General features: G+C 40.5%; 1 long non-coding RNA gene across 1 annotated transcript; it reads right to left on the bottom strand.

The window, feature by feature from the left end:
• Window positions 1–213: 213 nt before the first annotated feature.
• Window positions 214–15178, bottom strand: LOC131303789 (uncharacterized). Its single transcript, XR_009192196.1, has 7 exons — window positions 14248–15178; window positions 8070–14192; window positions 7177–7339; window positions 3839–3995; window positions 2595–3458; window positions 1804–2559; window positions 214–1148 (listed from the first exon to the last, which is right to left on the bottom strand). It is a non-coding gene; the product is annotated as an uncharacterized LOC131303789 (long non-coding RNA).
• Between the last annotated feature and the right edge of the window lie 622 nt (window positions 15179–15800).

The raw sequence follows: 15800 nt of genomic DNA, 5'->3' as shown, positions 1-15800 counted from the left end.
CTAGCCCGGATGCACAATGTGGAGATACTGACAGATAACATAAAGTAGTTCATAGATTTAGCGCACAAAGAAGCCATACAGTAGTTCTTGCTATTTCGTTACCACTCAAAAACTAACTAGCCCACAAAATAGAGGATAAAATCTACTAAAACAGCTTATCCAAAAAAAAATTTGCTTAACCAAAAAAAAATATCAACTAAAACAACCCATAAATTAGCCAAAAACGACAATGGTAATAGTCTTTAGAATATATTTAGCAACGGGAAAATAATTACAACCCAATAATTCAAAAACTAAAAATTAATGTAGTTCATACAGTAAAAAAAAAAAAAGCAGCATCATCAATCAAGTCCAGAACAAAACAGCAGCACTGACATCTTCTTCCAAGTTCAAAACCAGCAGGCCAAACTTACTCAAGGATCACCATCTTTTAGAACCAAGACTCTTGTTGGACTGAAGAAAATTCAGAGAGGTTTGAGTGCAAAAAAATTGCATACATAATAGCCTCAAAGTATAGCAAGAGTACTAACGTAGTGATGACCAAATTCATTCTCAATCATGCTGTGATTCAATCATGAAGACGCAAACAGATCCAAAGCAACTTCTTCCACAATCTCCCCATCTTTACAGATCATTCCATTGACACAGGGCATAAATCTAAACTCCACAAAAACGGAGAAGAAAATCACCCCACAAGCACAAGAAGAGTTGGATTGTACGGGCGGCAGCAACAAAATTGACAAGTAGAGAACCCCTCCCATCTCCATAGAAACACCCCCTTCAAGTTATTTTTTTTAAGCTTTTCAAACGGTGGCACTGAGAGTAACCCAAATACCTTGACCAAATGCTCCTTTAATGCGCTCTCTCTCCGTATCGGAAACAAATGTAGTGGTTTCCATATTTGGCAATGCAGATATCACCTGCTTCAAGCAGTACATTTATATGACCCCGCAAATGTTTGACATGTAGCGGTGGATTCAATTTGTCTGGCCGAGCGAGTACCGAGTAGCAAGTTTTAGAACACTGATCACAACACTTTGCAAAGTTCAACACTTGATGCAAGTTGTCCAACTCTTTCCTCGAAAACCAAGAGGCCTCATTCAAACTGCAACTATCTGAGATACCATGACCTCTCAAAACTTTCTAATCTGTAATGCGAAAAAGACACAAAAATGATTCTACTACTTCCAAAACTACTTGAAAAGAACAATAATAAATCAACACTAGGAAGAAAAGAAATTAAGTGCTTGATATTTTTCCCCACGGAAGTTTGAAAATAACACATTGGAAACTAAGGTATAGGAGGAGGTTAAATACAAAGATATCCCTCAGAAGGCCTAGTATCCACCTGGCATGAAATCATGGTACCTCTACCTCATGCAGTATAAACTAGCAAAAGGGAGCACCAACTTGTCGCAAGTTTCATGCACAAATTCAGATTACTAAATAGTTCGTCACAGGGATTTGGAAAGCACAAGAACAAAGCAGAACTAGCAGCCATAAATAAAAAGGCAAAAAACATTATTGACCAAATGATCGGATCAAATATGAAGGCTCAAGCCTCAAACCAGTACAGTACGAATCTAGAAGGCTCAAACAAGTACAGTACCAAATCCAGATATCAAAATTCACAAACTTGGTGACTTAGCCCTAGTACCAAATTTTGGCCAAGCTACCCAAATTGCAAACCATTGAAATTCAGACAACTAATACAATCCTAGTTCCATTACATAGGTTCACTTCGCAAATTCATGAATTTTGATTTGACCGCAAAAACACTCACAACACAAAAAATGCTGATACCTGATCAATTGTCTACTTAGGTACCAGGCTACCAGCTCCAGCTGTCCAAACCTCATATAAATTGGTTCTACATTTTAGCATCTCAGCAACAGAAATTGCTCAGACGGGGAAGCTAGAAATTCTGCACTGATTTAAGCACATACTTACGGACCATGATCACTTTCAGTAGACCAAACCAATAATTTGCTTAAACAAACAAATGTACATCAAAAGTCCTGATAAAGCATCTTTGTAACCCTAAGAGGAACATAAAAAATGGAAAACCGTGTTCAGACGATGCTCAGAATGACCCCAGTGGTGAAAACATGAGGAATGACCCACAATAATGAACTCTTCAAAAACACTAGATATAGTTTCAAGACATCAACAGGTAAATTCCAGCCCTAACACAAATTTCAGATTTGAAAATAAACCTTCAAAATGCATCTTTTGAACCCTTACTCGAATACATACCAAATTGCGGTTAACCCTTTTCTTGACTCAAATCAAGGAGACCTATTTCTTATACAAAATTTGCAACGGCTAGATTTTGCTGCGGCGGTGGTGTAAGATCTGGGTCATACGAAAATCTGGTCGGACAGTAGCAAGATATAGAAAAAAGAAAAACTTTGAAAATTACTGTCTCGTCTTTTGTAGTAGTTACAAGAAACCCAACCGGCGAGCGAGCGAGAGAGACTTTTTTAGGCCAGCAGGGTTTTTGCTCCTGTTGCTTGTAGAGTAGCTTACAAGCAGCCCTAATTAGGGTTTTTTCGCAACCTTACAAGCAGCCCTAATTAGGGTTTTTTCCCAACCGTTGGTCGTTTTGGGTTGAGAACATAAACCTCAACCAAAAGGTTTCTCTGTTTGGAACCAACGGAAAAGAAAGGAAAATAAATAAAATAAAATGAGTAGAAAATTGGAGGAAAAATTTACTATTCACAAAGCTTAAAATTGTTGTTTTCTTCTCTCTTTCTCTCCCAACCTACAGTAGTAGGGAAATTTTTTTTTATTTTACTTTCTTTTCCTTTCATTTCCTTAAGTTCCAAACAGAGCCTCTTTTTGGAAGTTAGGGAAAGAAAGGGAAAAGAAAAGAAAATAGTAGTAGTAATGAAGAGGAAAAAGAGAGGGAAATTTGGAGAGAAATTGTGAGAAAAGTTGAATTAGAATTTAAATTTTTTCCTCTATTTTACTATAATAACCTAACAATGGTGGGGAAAGTTTTAAAATTTTCCATTCCTTCAAATTTAAATTTGTTTGGTGTCTGTTTTTTTGTTTTCTCTAAGTATAAAAAAGGTTGGGATTGGAGACGTTGTAACCACACATGAAAGAGCGAGTGACCAGTATCACGCATTGAAAGAGCCAAGTTCATTGGGCATATTTTCGAAGGGTTATCTGTCGCCACAACTCCATCAAAGTGCAAGTTGAACATATAATGCCCACTACACAACATCTCATTCACAAGGACTACAACTCACAAGCGGGATTCGAACTCACAACCTTGTGTTTGGGATAGTTTACTTATTTACGTTAAAACTACTCCTACGGAAGATGTAAAGATAATTGAACACTTGACTTGATAATTGTTTGTTTTCTTAAACTCTTGTGTTTCTTTAGATTAACTGTTTTTTTCTATATACACAGTGGACCGCTTCTTTCAACTTCTCATCTCATAAGACCTGCCGAAACAATAAACAATGTGTGGGTGAGCTATAGTCATACCACTTTTGAAAGAGCTTGTTAAGAGCAATTGATGTCCAAAATACGGGATTTCCTCAAGTAAAGCTGGTCCCACTAAAAGTGGAAAAAGCCGCATGGTCTATTAAGGAAACCACAGTCAGTTCAAGAAAATATAGCATCACTTCCATGCTATACTTTGAAGATTTCCATGGCAACACTTCCATGTCACATGACCACCAAACCAAGTAATTACCCAAAACCATATATAAATAATAGGCAGATAGGCATTCTACCATTGCTAGCAAAAAACATTGTACATTCTAGAGCGCATAAAAATATCGCAATTTATAAAGATATAAGTTGTGTCAAGGGTACTTACCTTTTACATGACCCAATGAGCCAAGTCCCACGTTCACTTTTTGAACACATTAGACAAATCTCCAGCCTTGCTAATGCCTAAACACAATTCACATTTATGAAACTTTTAATCATGAATAGTTCAGCGCTTCCAGCATGCACAATACAATTTCCGCACTCTGAAACATCAATTTCAGCAATTTAAGCACTAAATTGTAGCTTAAAAATAACTTTCAGCGTATAAAAACACATTTTCCGGAATATACAACATAATTGCATTAATTAGTCAACTGATTCCAGCTTCAAGTCTCAAGTTTCAGCACTACTAAGGTATAGTTTGAGCTCTTGAACAACCAATTCAGTGCGTAACTACTACTACCAACGTATTTTTAGTCAAAATACATAGTTTCTGCACTTTCAAGTTAAGTTAGAGCAATTTCCACCATATCTAAGGACATAATTTCTTAACCCAAGTTATGATGGTTTAATTATAGATCCTAGAAAAACAAACCACTGAAACTAACAATTGGTATCAAACTGGCAGGTAGAGTAACATCTTACCAAGAGATGCAAATCAAGATTTGATAACCCATTCGTTCCTTCAATTCTTCTTCTCTGCTTGAACCACACAACCCACCCCCCCCCCCCCCCCCCCCCCCCCCCAAACACACACACACACTCTAACCGAAGAACCATATAACCAACTTTACCTCTCTACAGAATCAATACCAACAATCACAATCACAATCACAATCAAAACGCAGAGAAATTAGAACTTACAAACACAAGCAAAGCTGGAAAATCAGATATATCGAAACAAAATTCAAAGAAAACCCTAGATCTAAAACCAGAAGGGATTAACACCCACAGAAAATATGTACACCTTGTGTGATTTCAGGTAGTCGGGTTCCATGGCCTAGGGTTTAAGATTTGACGATGGGATCGTCCAGTGAGCGTGAGTAGACTGGTTTCCTTGCTTTGCTCATACTCTCTCTTCGTACCTGAGGAGCTTATGGCTAGTGACCGAGATGATTGGCGTCAGTGACGAAGAGGCTATGGATGATGGACGAGAGAAGACCGGTGACGAAGGTTGTTCTTCCGATCTTCAAAAAATGAGAGAGAGAGATGCCACGGGGTCATTAACAACGATTGCAGGAGAGAGGGAGAAAGAGCTGCCATGGAGTCATTAACAAGGATTGCAGGAAAGAGGAGAGAGAGAGCGCGTGGCCATGGAGTCGTGTCTGCATGAAATCGCAAGAGAGAGAGAGAGGAGTAAAGGTAGAATGAGAAGCCTCTGAGTGGAAGCCTGATAAAGGGCGCATGACCGTCCCACCCAAATCAAAGACACCTGTGATATTCCCTTCACCCATGGCACCACGTAACTCACAAAAGAGAAGAAGTAAAATTACCATACCACCCACTTGACCAACATTAGATGCCCTCCAATTGAAGGGTGAAATTGTCCAAATCAGCCAAAATTGGCTAGCGAAACCAAGCCCCCAACTGGTTCTTATTATAGAGGGGAAGGATTATGGTTCCACATGGAAATCATTTGTTAATGTTCCCTAGTCATTGAACTTGCAGTTGGAAAAATGATTCTTCCAAATTCTGAACTGTTGGCGAGATTTCCATAAAACCTGTAATACGCTTCGAGTCACGACTATGTCACTTTCCTAAAGACAGTATTTGCCCCCACCAGATGGTATGCAAAGAGTTGCAACAAATCTGCCTTCAAGATAAATCGAAGCCCGAACTCGAAATTCTTTCCGTTTTCGTTTGCACTAACGAAACGGACAGAATACCTGCTGAGCGAATATAAGAACCAAGAACCACTGAATTCTGTTTTCTGCAGCAAAACAGAATGCGGAATGAATGCTAGAAAATATAGAGAGAGATGTGGGAGAATTTCGGCACAAGTGTGTATGGATTCTGTCAAGTAGTGATCTATTTATAGGCCACTACGCACCCATTGTTAATGGGTATGCACCCGATCTAGTCTAACCGTTGGAAGATCCAACGGTCTTGATCGACCAGTCACACCGAACTGGTGTACTGTTTCATTCACACCCAATCGGATTTGATCCAATCTGTTGGATCGTGCCCATTCGCGACCGACGGCTGAGATCGCACCTCCACGAACCAGCGCACCTGTAGGCTCGAGTTGCACCCGATTGGAACTGCTCCGTGTGACTCACCCGCCACGCGTGACACGCAGCATCCACGTCAACGCCACCTTACTGCCAACTTGCAATAAGAAAGGGCGTTTACAAGGCGCAGCACCCGATTGGAACTACTCCGTGTGACTCACCCGCCACGCGTGTGACACACGGCATCCACGTCAGCGCCACCATACTACCAACTCGCAATAAGAAAGGGCATCTACAAGGCACCTAGCGCTGGCGTGCTAAGTGCAAAGTGCGCCGCTAAAGCGCCACAATGCACCACAGCCCACGCCGCGCGCACGTGCGTGTGTGAGTGTGTGCTGGTGCGAAGCACCGGCTCCGCCTGTATGGTGCGAAGCACCATAGAGCTACACCACACTAGATCATTATTTAATCATATTAGGAATGTTCCCTAATATATATCACTCCAACATCTCTCAACCAATGTGGGACAAAGCTCACAAAGAGGAAAACAAGCATTCTAAAGAAACAAGGAAATTTACAAAACCAAAACGACAACTCTTTTATTTTGAAAATCTCTAACAATCCCCCACCATTTTCGAAATACAGATGAAATATTTTCAATTCTTATTACAAGGTTTATGCATACATAAATAGTGTCTTGCGACTTCAACTATTCACTTAGTGAAAACATATCAAAGCTAGTCAAGGCAGGCAAAGGGTGTGAAAAGCCTTGCAGGGATCGCAATCAACTGTTCATATGCTCCAGCTACTGATGTTGATAATCAGCTCAGGTCGGATACAGACCACAGCCAATCTCAATACGCATTCTGCTTACAACAGTTCGACTCTGTCGTGCAGAACCTATCACTAGCGTTGCAAAGTTGAAAGAATAACCATAATTGGGATTCTCAAAAACTAGTAGAAAAAGCAGTGGGTGCTTACTTGAAGTGTCTTAAAAGCCTTAACAAACCGAGATATCTAGACCCATATTTGGTTGGACTAGCCAAAACCAGAATTTCTTGTGAGAATTCTATTGGAATCCTTTCACAGATTCGTTCTTAAGCCAATATCATGGTATATCTAAATGATAGCATTTGCAAGTTGGAATAAATACATGCACATCTTATACATGTTCCCAAATCAGCAAGGTAATCTTTTATCCATAATGGTTTGTTTGACTGGCATGAAGTGTAGGAAAACATGCACATACATAACTTGGGCAACTATAAATTACCTACAACATCTCAGAATCAAAAAGCATAGGAAAACTTTGTAAGCTCCTTCTTTCATCCTTGAGTTTAGACCACATCACCTCTAGAGGCATCGCGGGTTCCATTACCAGTCCACCCAGTTGGTGAAGAACGTTTATAGTTGTCATCATCAGAATGAATAGATGCCTGCAAACCAAACTGAATTAGGCAATAGGCATTCAGTTCTAACAAAAATAAAAGAGAAAGGGAGAACTAAAATAAGAAGCAGAGATAGTCCTAAATCTAAATTAAGAAATTTTCTCGACAGCATGAGCCTTAGCTGTTGCTTTTCAATTGCTATCTGGATGAGACAGAAGTTCACAATGGATGCATCATTGTAAGCCACCATTAGTCTCGCTCAAGGACTGATACATTTGTTCCAAAGCATTTTTGTCCAACGATAACAACACTCAACAGGCAATCATCTCAACTCATAACAGTGTGTGAGACCATTCTAAGACGACTAAACACCTTATGTGAACTATCTGCTATCTGATTCTGGGATCAAGATAAACTTTTTAAGAGAGGGGCAACCACCCTAAGAAACATCGCTTCTCTATTCTTATTAGTCTCATTCTCTGAGTTCAGTTTCTGAACCACCCAATTTCTTAAAGTGGATTAAATGCAAGGGGTTTTAAGGTAAATAAAAACCGTATAAGTTGGCCATAAATTACTGATCAATCAAAATCAGAACCAGCCCAAAATTTTAATCTTCAATTGAACAAGGCTCTGAGGTCATGTTTGGTTGTTGCTTTCACAAATGTTTTCCAGAGAGCTTCTAAATGCACACCATTTCAAACACTGCCTCAGTATAACAGGATCTGATGAAGTGTGCAGATAAATTGACAGAAACTGTAGAAGAGAAGGGTTTCCTCACCATGGCTGCAACATCAGTTGCCCTGCCAGGCACATTTTCTCAACGTATGAACTTGAGAAAAATATCATCACAGCCTCTTACACTTGGTTATTCAGTGCTCATGGTTCCTGTATTTAGCAACAGCAACAGTAGCAGCAGCAGAAGAACATGAAAAGATTAGGAAATGCAAACCAAACAGGTCATATACCAAATCCCACGCACAAACAAACCCATATACCTACCTACCTACCTACATACATACAAACATACACATATGTATACAAAGGGGGGTTGGTGTTTTTGAAGAAACTGCAATCATTGGCTTTGACAATCTGAGTAATGGATGACCAAGATCATCTAGTTAAAGAGAGGAGCCTCGTTCTCTCACTCGCTTACAGTTCCAGATATTCTTTTGAGTGATTCTATTTGCACTTTTTAATCTCAGTACACACTGGGAGCTTTTAAATGCACATACTTCTTTAGAGGACCATCACAGAACCATAAGAGCATCTCCGAAACCCATACTCATTTCTTGATAACACAGGGCATCCAAGTCAGCTTTCGCGCACCTCACCAGCTTAACTAATCCCAGGGATCATTTCCACTATCCACTAGTACACACCAGGAGTGAATCAATTTAACGCAAATTGCAGATTCAGGAGTACCATACATTTAGAAATTACAGATTCAGGGGCACTCAAGTAGTGGCTTTGTAGGGTTCTTCCCAGAGCCAGCCCTGCTTCTGATAGAAATTACAGATTCAGGGGCTCAAGTAGTGGCTTTGTAGGGTTCTTCCCAGAGCCAGCCCTGCTTCTGATGAACGGTGAGATTAAACTTCACATGCATACATGTTTTTGGAATGCATGTCTAGGACTAATGGGTTCTTTCAAACAAAGATAGATTGGAAATCAGATTTGTTTACTAGTCCATTTTGTTCTCACACCCTCAACTGAGCAGATCTTGGGAGCAAGATTCATTGATAAGATATACTGCAGTGATAGGGAGAACAATAGAAACTACATTTTCCAACCCAAACTAGCTCTACCGTAATGGAACCCCTAAAGCAAACCAAAACAGAGATCAACCCAACTACCCAAGTTTCCTACAGGCTACAACATATTCACTATCAACACACACACACACATGCACACATATAATTACTTTTATGTTGCCATTGTAACATATAAACGTTGGAGGAAAGGGAAACCAAGGCTCAGATCAGTGCATAATCAGGCGAGAAAAGTGACTCCGCCATGTCTGCCACCACAGTTACCTGATGAGTGAGAGAATTCATCTCCGTGGTCCTCTGGGTTGCCCCGCCACGAAACAGGTCAGACCTCAACGCCTGATTCAACCCCAGAAATATTATCATCACAGCCTCTATTGAGATGTGGTGTTGTGCTGATGGGGATAATTGAGAGTGATGATGGAGAGAAAGAAGAAACAGAAACAAAACCAGAGGTGGGACCTCTCGCGTCCAAAATGCGAGCTTTTAATCAAGGTTCTTAAAGTCGATAGGCGCTAGTCGGGCGGTCGGCCTTTGAGCTTCGAGGCCTAGTAATCGGTGCATAGCAATTAGTAATCAGCAAATAGCAATTAGTTGGATCTAGTCGGATGGGCCCCGCCAGCGATTAATCACCGATTAATTCTGATTTTTAGAACAGTGCTTTTAATGATTATGAATCATCATCGTTTTAAAGGACCTCACATGTAATGCGAGCATAAAACAAGCGTGCCAAAGATGCAAGCTTTCAATGATTGCGACAAGGACCTCATGTGTTGAAGAGGCGAGGTTCCAATGAAACCGGGTCCAGGTAGTTTTCAAAAACCTCGCATCCAGTTTGATATATCAGCCCTGCAGTTATAACTGATCGCTGAAATGGAAACAAAAAACTCACCCCGCATACACAGAACTGAGAAGAGAAAAGTGAGGCTCAGATCTTTATTTTGATAAGAGAAGAGAGAAGGATGTTCCCACCATGGCTGCAAACAACAGTTGCCACACTGAGAATCTCTCTCCCACAGGCCATCATGGTTGCCCCGCCATGATATTGGGTCCCAATTCCTCATCATAATATCATCACAGCCTCTTCTACATGAAAAATTATTCTGTGATCCTGGTTATCTCCCATATCTAAGGTTCGACTTACACCCAGGTGCTATAAACTCCTGTGTTGAGCCAGTTCATACAGGGTTTGCCCAGACTTCTATTGGGCCAGCTAGTATAGACAGTGGGTGTAATCTCCCAAATGGGCTAGAAACTGAATCGTCGTCCTCCTCCTCCTCCTCCTCCTCATCACACACACACACACACACATGCGCGAAATACGCAAAGGGCTGTAGATTTAGCTCCAGGCTTAGTCCCATACTCAAATTGAATGATAGACACCTTGTTCGGTTATGGGTTTGGAAAATTTTTGGGTTTGGTTTTTGGATAATGAATGAGAGAAAATAGGATAATAATTAGAGATAGGGGTAATGAGTGAAAAGAGATAGAGAGAAATGAGATTAATGATTGGATATATGGGTAATGAATGGAGAGAGAAATGAAAGTAATGATTGAAAATATAGGTAATGAGTGAATTTGGGTTTGGAATTTCCAAACCCACAACCGAACAAGGGCAGAATTACTGCAGACATTCCTCCTTGTGCCGTCGACGGGTAGTTAGCATGATGGGATACTTGTTATGGAAGAGAGAAGCCATGTCCTCAACTAAGCCCCTGGTGTAAAATCTCTCCCTACTCGAAAGTTGAAGCACCAGGAACCCAATTTGCTGAACAACTTTTGTAATAGAGGACTCACTCTTGGGGTTAATAATATAAATATATCTTATTGCTGATGACCTCAGAATGAAATTAGCCACAGATAATTTCAGAAGCTGTAAGTGCTTCTCTGCTTGCAGCTCAATTAACTCATTATATGTTGAATGCAAACCACGAAACAAGGGTGAAAATTTCTGAATGCAACTATGAATGTACTCTTAAGACAGCCCGCTCAATGAAAAAACTTCGAATCCTACACTGAAACCTTGAGAAAAAAATTTCCATGAGGAAAGGCTGTAAAGAGTTCAAGAACTTCAAAACCTCATGTGGGCCCTTCTCAGAGAAAATAGAACTGGCAATGTCACTTACAATTGACAGCATTACGTCCCTATTAAAATCAATGCTCAAAAGTTCACTCTTCCTAACCAAAACTCTATCACCAGAACAGTCGAAACAAAGTGGTAGAGCTGTTTGTAATAATTGCTCCGCAGTCCACTGAGGGCCTAATCACTTCACCTTAAATAAGGCCGGATGCGGCAAGGAATTGCAGACAAATGCATGGGTTTTCACGATAAATATATTGCATGTGTATCAGCCTTGAACAAATGCATGGGTTTTCACGATAAATATATTTCATGTGTGTCACTGTCAGCCATGGATTACTAATCGACCAAGGCTCAGAGGCCATGCTTGGTTGTTGCTTTCAAAAAAGTTTTCCAGAGCTGTTTGGGAGATTTTAAATGCACACCATTTCGATCATCGCCTCATTATACCAGGCTCCGAAGAAGTGTGAGGATAAATTGATGGAAAAGGTGAGGCTCAGATCTGTGTTTTGATTGTAGAAAAGAAGGGTTTTCCCACCATGGCTGCAACATCAGTTGCCCTGCCAAGAAATGGGTCAGATCTTCTCAACATATGAACTTGAGAAAAATATCATCACAGCCTCTTACACTGGGTTATTCAATGATCATGGTTCCTGTATGTAGCAGCAGCAGCAGCAGCAGAACAGGAAAGGATTAGGAAATGCGAACCAAACAGGTCAAAAACCAAATTCCTTGCACAAACTTAACACTCTCAGATACGTACCTATGCCTACATATGCAAAGGGTTGTTGATTTTTTTTTTTAGTAACTGAAATCATTGGCTTCAACAATCTGAGCAAGGGTTGACCAAGACTGTCGAGTTACAGAGAGGGGCAACCACCCTTAGAAACATCCCTTCTCTCTGCTTATAGCCTCATCTCAATCAAGAATTCGCCAGTAATCAGCATTTTTTCGCATAAACCAAATTCCAAACAGGTCATAAACCAAATTCCACGCTAACTCATTGTATGTCGAATGCAAGCTACGAAACAAGGGTGAAATTTTCTCAATGCGTCTATGAATGTCCTCTAAGACAGCTCTCTCAATGAAAAAATCTTCTAATCCTACACTGAAACCTTGAGAAAACAAATTTTCCATGAGGAAAGGCTGTAAAGCGTTAAAGAACTTCAAAACCTCATCTGGGCACTTCTCAGAGAAAATAGAAATGGCAATGTCACTTACAATTGACAGCATTACGTCCCCATTAAAATCAATGGTCAAAAGTTCGCTCTTCCTAACCAAAAATCTATCACCAGAACAGTCGAAACAAAGTGGTAGAGCTGTCTATAATAATTGCACCGCAGTCCACTGATGGTCTGATCTCTTTGCCTTAAATAAGGCCGAGACAAACATTGCCCGCTGCTGGGCAGCTGGTCTTGTCAAGAAATAATTCTTAAACATAATCTTCAGTGATAACAATGCATCAGCAGACGAAGAAAATGGAAAAAGATACAGAAGCAGGGTTTGGTTTGGTCAAAAACCAAATCCTACAAACAAACACACGCACCCAGTTATATGCATGCACACATACGTACACACAAGGCTGTTGATTTTGTAGATGTAACTGAAATCATAGGCTTTGATGATCTGATTTTGGGAACAAGATGATTTTTTCAAGAGAGAGGGGCAACCACCCTAAGAAATATCCTGTCTCTCTCTTTAGCAGCCTCATTCCATGTTTTCAGTTTCTGAACAACCCCAAATGCATGGGTTTTCACGATAAATATATTTCATGTGTGTCAGCCCTGGATTACCAATCGATCAGAATCAGAAACAACCCAAAATCTTAATCTTAATCAACCAAGGCTCAGAGGCCATGCTTGGTTGTTGCTTTCAAAAAAGTTTTCCAGAGCTGTTTCAGAGCTTCTAAATGCACACCATTTCGATCATCGCCTCATTATACCAGGCTCCGGAGAAGTGTGAGGGTAAATTGATGGAAAAGGTGAGGCTCAGATCTGTGTTTCGATTGTAGAAGAGAAGGGTTTTCCCACCATGGCTGCAACATCAGTTGCCCTGCCAAGAAATGGGTCACATCTTCTCGACATATGAACTTGAGAAAAATATCATCACAGCCTCTTGCACTGGGTTATTTAGTGATCATGGTTCCTTTATGTAGCAACAACAGCAGCAGCGACAGCAGAACAGGAAAGGATTAGGAAATGCGAACCAAACAGGTCATAAACCAAATTCCTCACACAAACTCACTCTCAGATACGTACATACGCCTACATATGCAAAAGGTTGTTGATTTTTTTAAAGTAACTGAAATCATTGGCTTCGACGATCTGAGCAAGGGTTGACCAAGACTGTCGAGTTACAGAGAGGGGCAACCACCCTTAGAAACATCCCTTCTCTCTGCTTATTAGCCTCATTCTCTTGAGTTACTTACTTCCTTTCCAGATAGCAAACAGGGAGAAATTTTTTGGTGCCGGGTGGGTATATCCCATGTGGTGCTTGCTCGGCACATCCAAGCCGTCCGTTGCACTTTTGGACGGCCCAGATTGAAACTCTCTCTCCTCTCACCCCAACACTTTCTCTCTCCAAATCCGAACCGTCCAAAACCGCAAGGAACGGCCCGGATGTGCCAAATAGGCACCACGTGATAGCCACCCGGCACTGAAAAATTTCTCGCAAATAGGTTAAACACGTACTCAATCAACAATTCACCAGCAATATCCTTTAGGCTGACTTTTTTCAACTCATTCTTCACCAAATGTGCAGCATTTTCTCAACATAAACCAAATTCCACGCACAAACACACACCTTCAGATACATACGCCTACAAATGCAAAGCGTACTTCTATTTGCACACAACTTTCTTTAGAGCATCTCCAAAACCCATACTCATATATTGATAACTCAAGGTCTCCGGGCCAACTCCCACGCATAGGGCTACAAATGAACCAAGCTACTCACGAGCAGATTGCGGCTCGGCTTGTTATGGCTAGAGCTCAATACTCAAAAGCTAAGGTCGTTTAAAGAGGCTCATTAAGGAAATTAGCTAGGCTCGGCTCTTTTGCTCAAGCTCGAGTTTTCGACTCGACTAGTCTAGTAAACGAGCCAAGTTCAAGCACTATAAACGTCGGCTGGGCTCGTTTGCAGCCCTAAAAGGCCACGCTCATCGACTAACGGGGGCTGGTTAATTATCGGTATGATCTCGACCCAAAACGGGGGGTTAGTTCGAGAAAACCAAAGCGAACACAGTCAGTCCCAAGTTTCCTACCACATATCCACCACCACCACCACCATCTCTCTCTCTCTCTCTCTCTCTCTCTCTCTCTCTCACACACACACACACAAACATATATCTATTATAAGTACATACTTTATCTATTACCGTTTCAATGTACAGGAAGGCTCAGATCCTTGAATAATCAGGCGACGAAGTGACTCCGCCATGACTGCAACCACAGTTACCTGACGAGAGAGAGAGAATTCGCTTCCGTGGTCCTCTGGGTTGCCCCGCCACGAAACGGGTCGGACGTCAACGCCTGATTTGAACCCAGAAAAATTTATCATCACAGCCTCTTTCAATGCATGCAACTTTTGATTATTCCATTGTGGATACTCTGTAACCTATATAGATAGATAGATGAAAAGAAAGAAAGAAAGCAGTTTCACTGGTAACAGGCAGAGTCCAGATCAAGATCAAATCTGAACCAGACGCACGCACCCAAAGGGCTGTTGTTGGTTTTTTTTAGAAGAAATCATCGGCTTGATTCAGAGAGAGAGATGGGCAACCACCCTCAGAAACTTCCTCATCTCTCTCTCCAACTGAGGTTTCAAGCCTCGTTCGATTCTGGGTCACAAGCCCTAGAGTCCCCAAGGCCTTTCAATTGTAGGGTCTTGGTTGTAGTTGTATGTAGTAAAATTCGCAGTTGTATTTAGTATATCTCCCAGGGAGTTTTGTCCCCCTTTTCTTTTCAATCCATTTCTGGTCCTCGTAAACCTTCTTCTTTTTCACATGTTGAGGAGAGAGCAGGATAGCAAACGAAAAAAATTGAGCCCACATGCGAAAGCGTTCGAGTTCGGCTTATTTATTGAAGAAATCGGTTTCTCTCCGGTTTTACTCTCTCACATTTTCGTTCATTTTGCATTTTTGTAGGCCAACAATAATGATTTGAACCGTTCATGTTATAGACCTTATCGAAAACTTTAACCACACAATGAATTATGTTGATTGAATACCGTTTGATAGTTGATTGGTGCACATTGATATTGAAAAAACATACTCAAATGGGTTCAAATCCAATGTGAATGATATATATTGTTCAATATAAAGATGTGTTGATTAAGCAGGGACGGATCCAGAAATATACCCTAGCGGGGGCACCTGATGACAAAAGTTTATTTTTTTAGTCAACCATAGTAAAATCATTCAAAATTAAAGCATGCATTACTAATTAAAAAAGTAGTATATTTTAAATGAACATAAACAAATTTTAGAATGATCGAGCTAGTTTTATTAATGTCTTTATTTTAAAATATTTCTCCGAAACGGTTAAAAATAAAGAGAATCAAAAAAGAATAGCTCCAAATAAAAAAATAGCTCGTAAAGTAACAAATATAAATGCATTATATGATGAAATTCAAATATAAAACTAATTCTATATGTGTATTTTCGGGA

This window comes from Rhododendron vialii, chromosome 1a, assembly GCF_030253575.1.
Source record: "Rhododendron vialii isolate Sample 1 chromosome 1a, ASM3025357v1".
Taxonomy (NCBI): Eukaryota; Viridiplantae; Streptophyta; class Magnoliopsida; order Ericales; family Ericaceae; genus Rhododendron; species Rhododendron vialii.
Note: the sequence above shows the minus strand (reverse complement) of the source record. Positions and strands in the feature narration are given on the sequence as shown.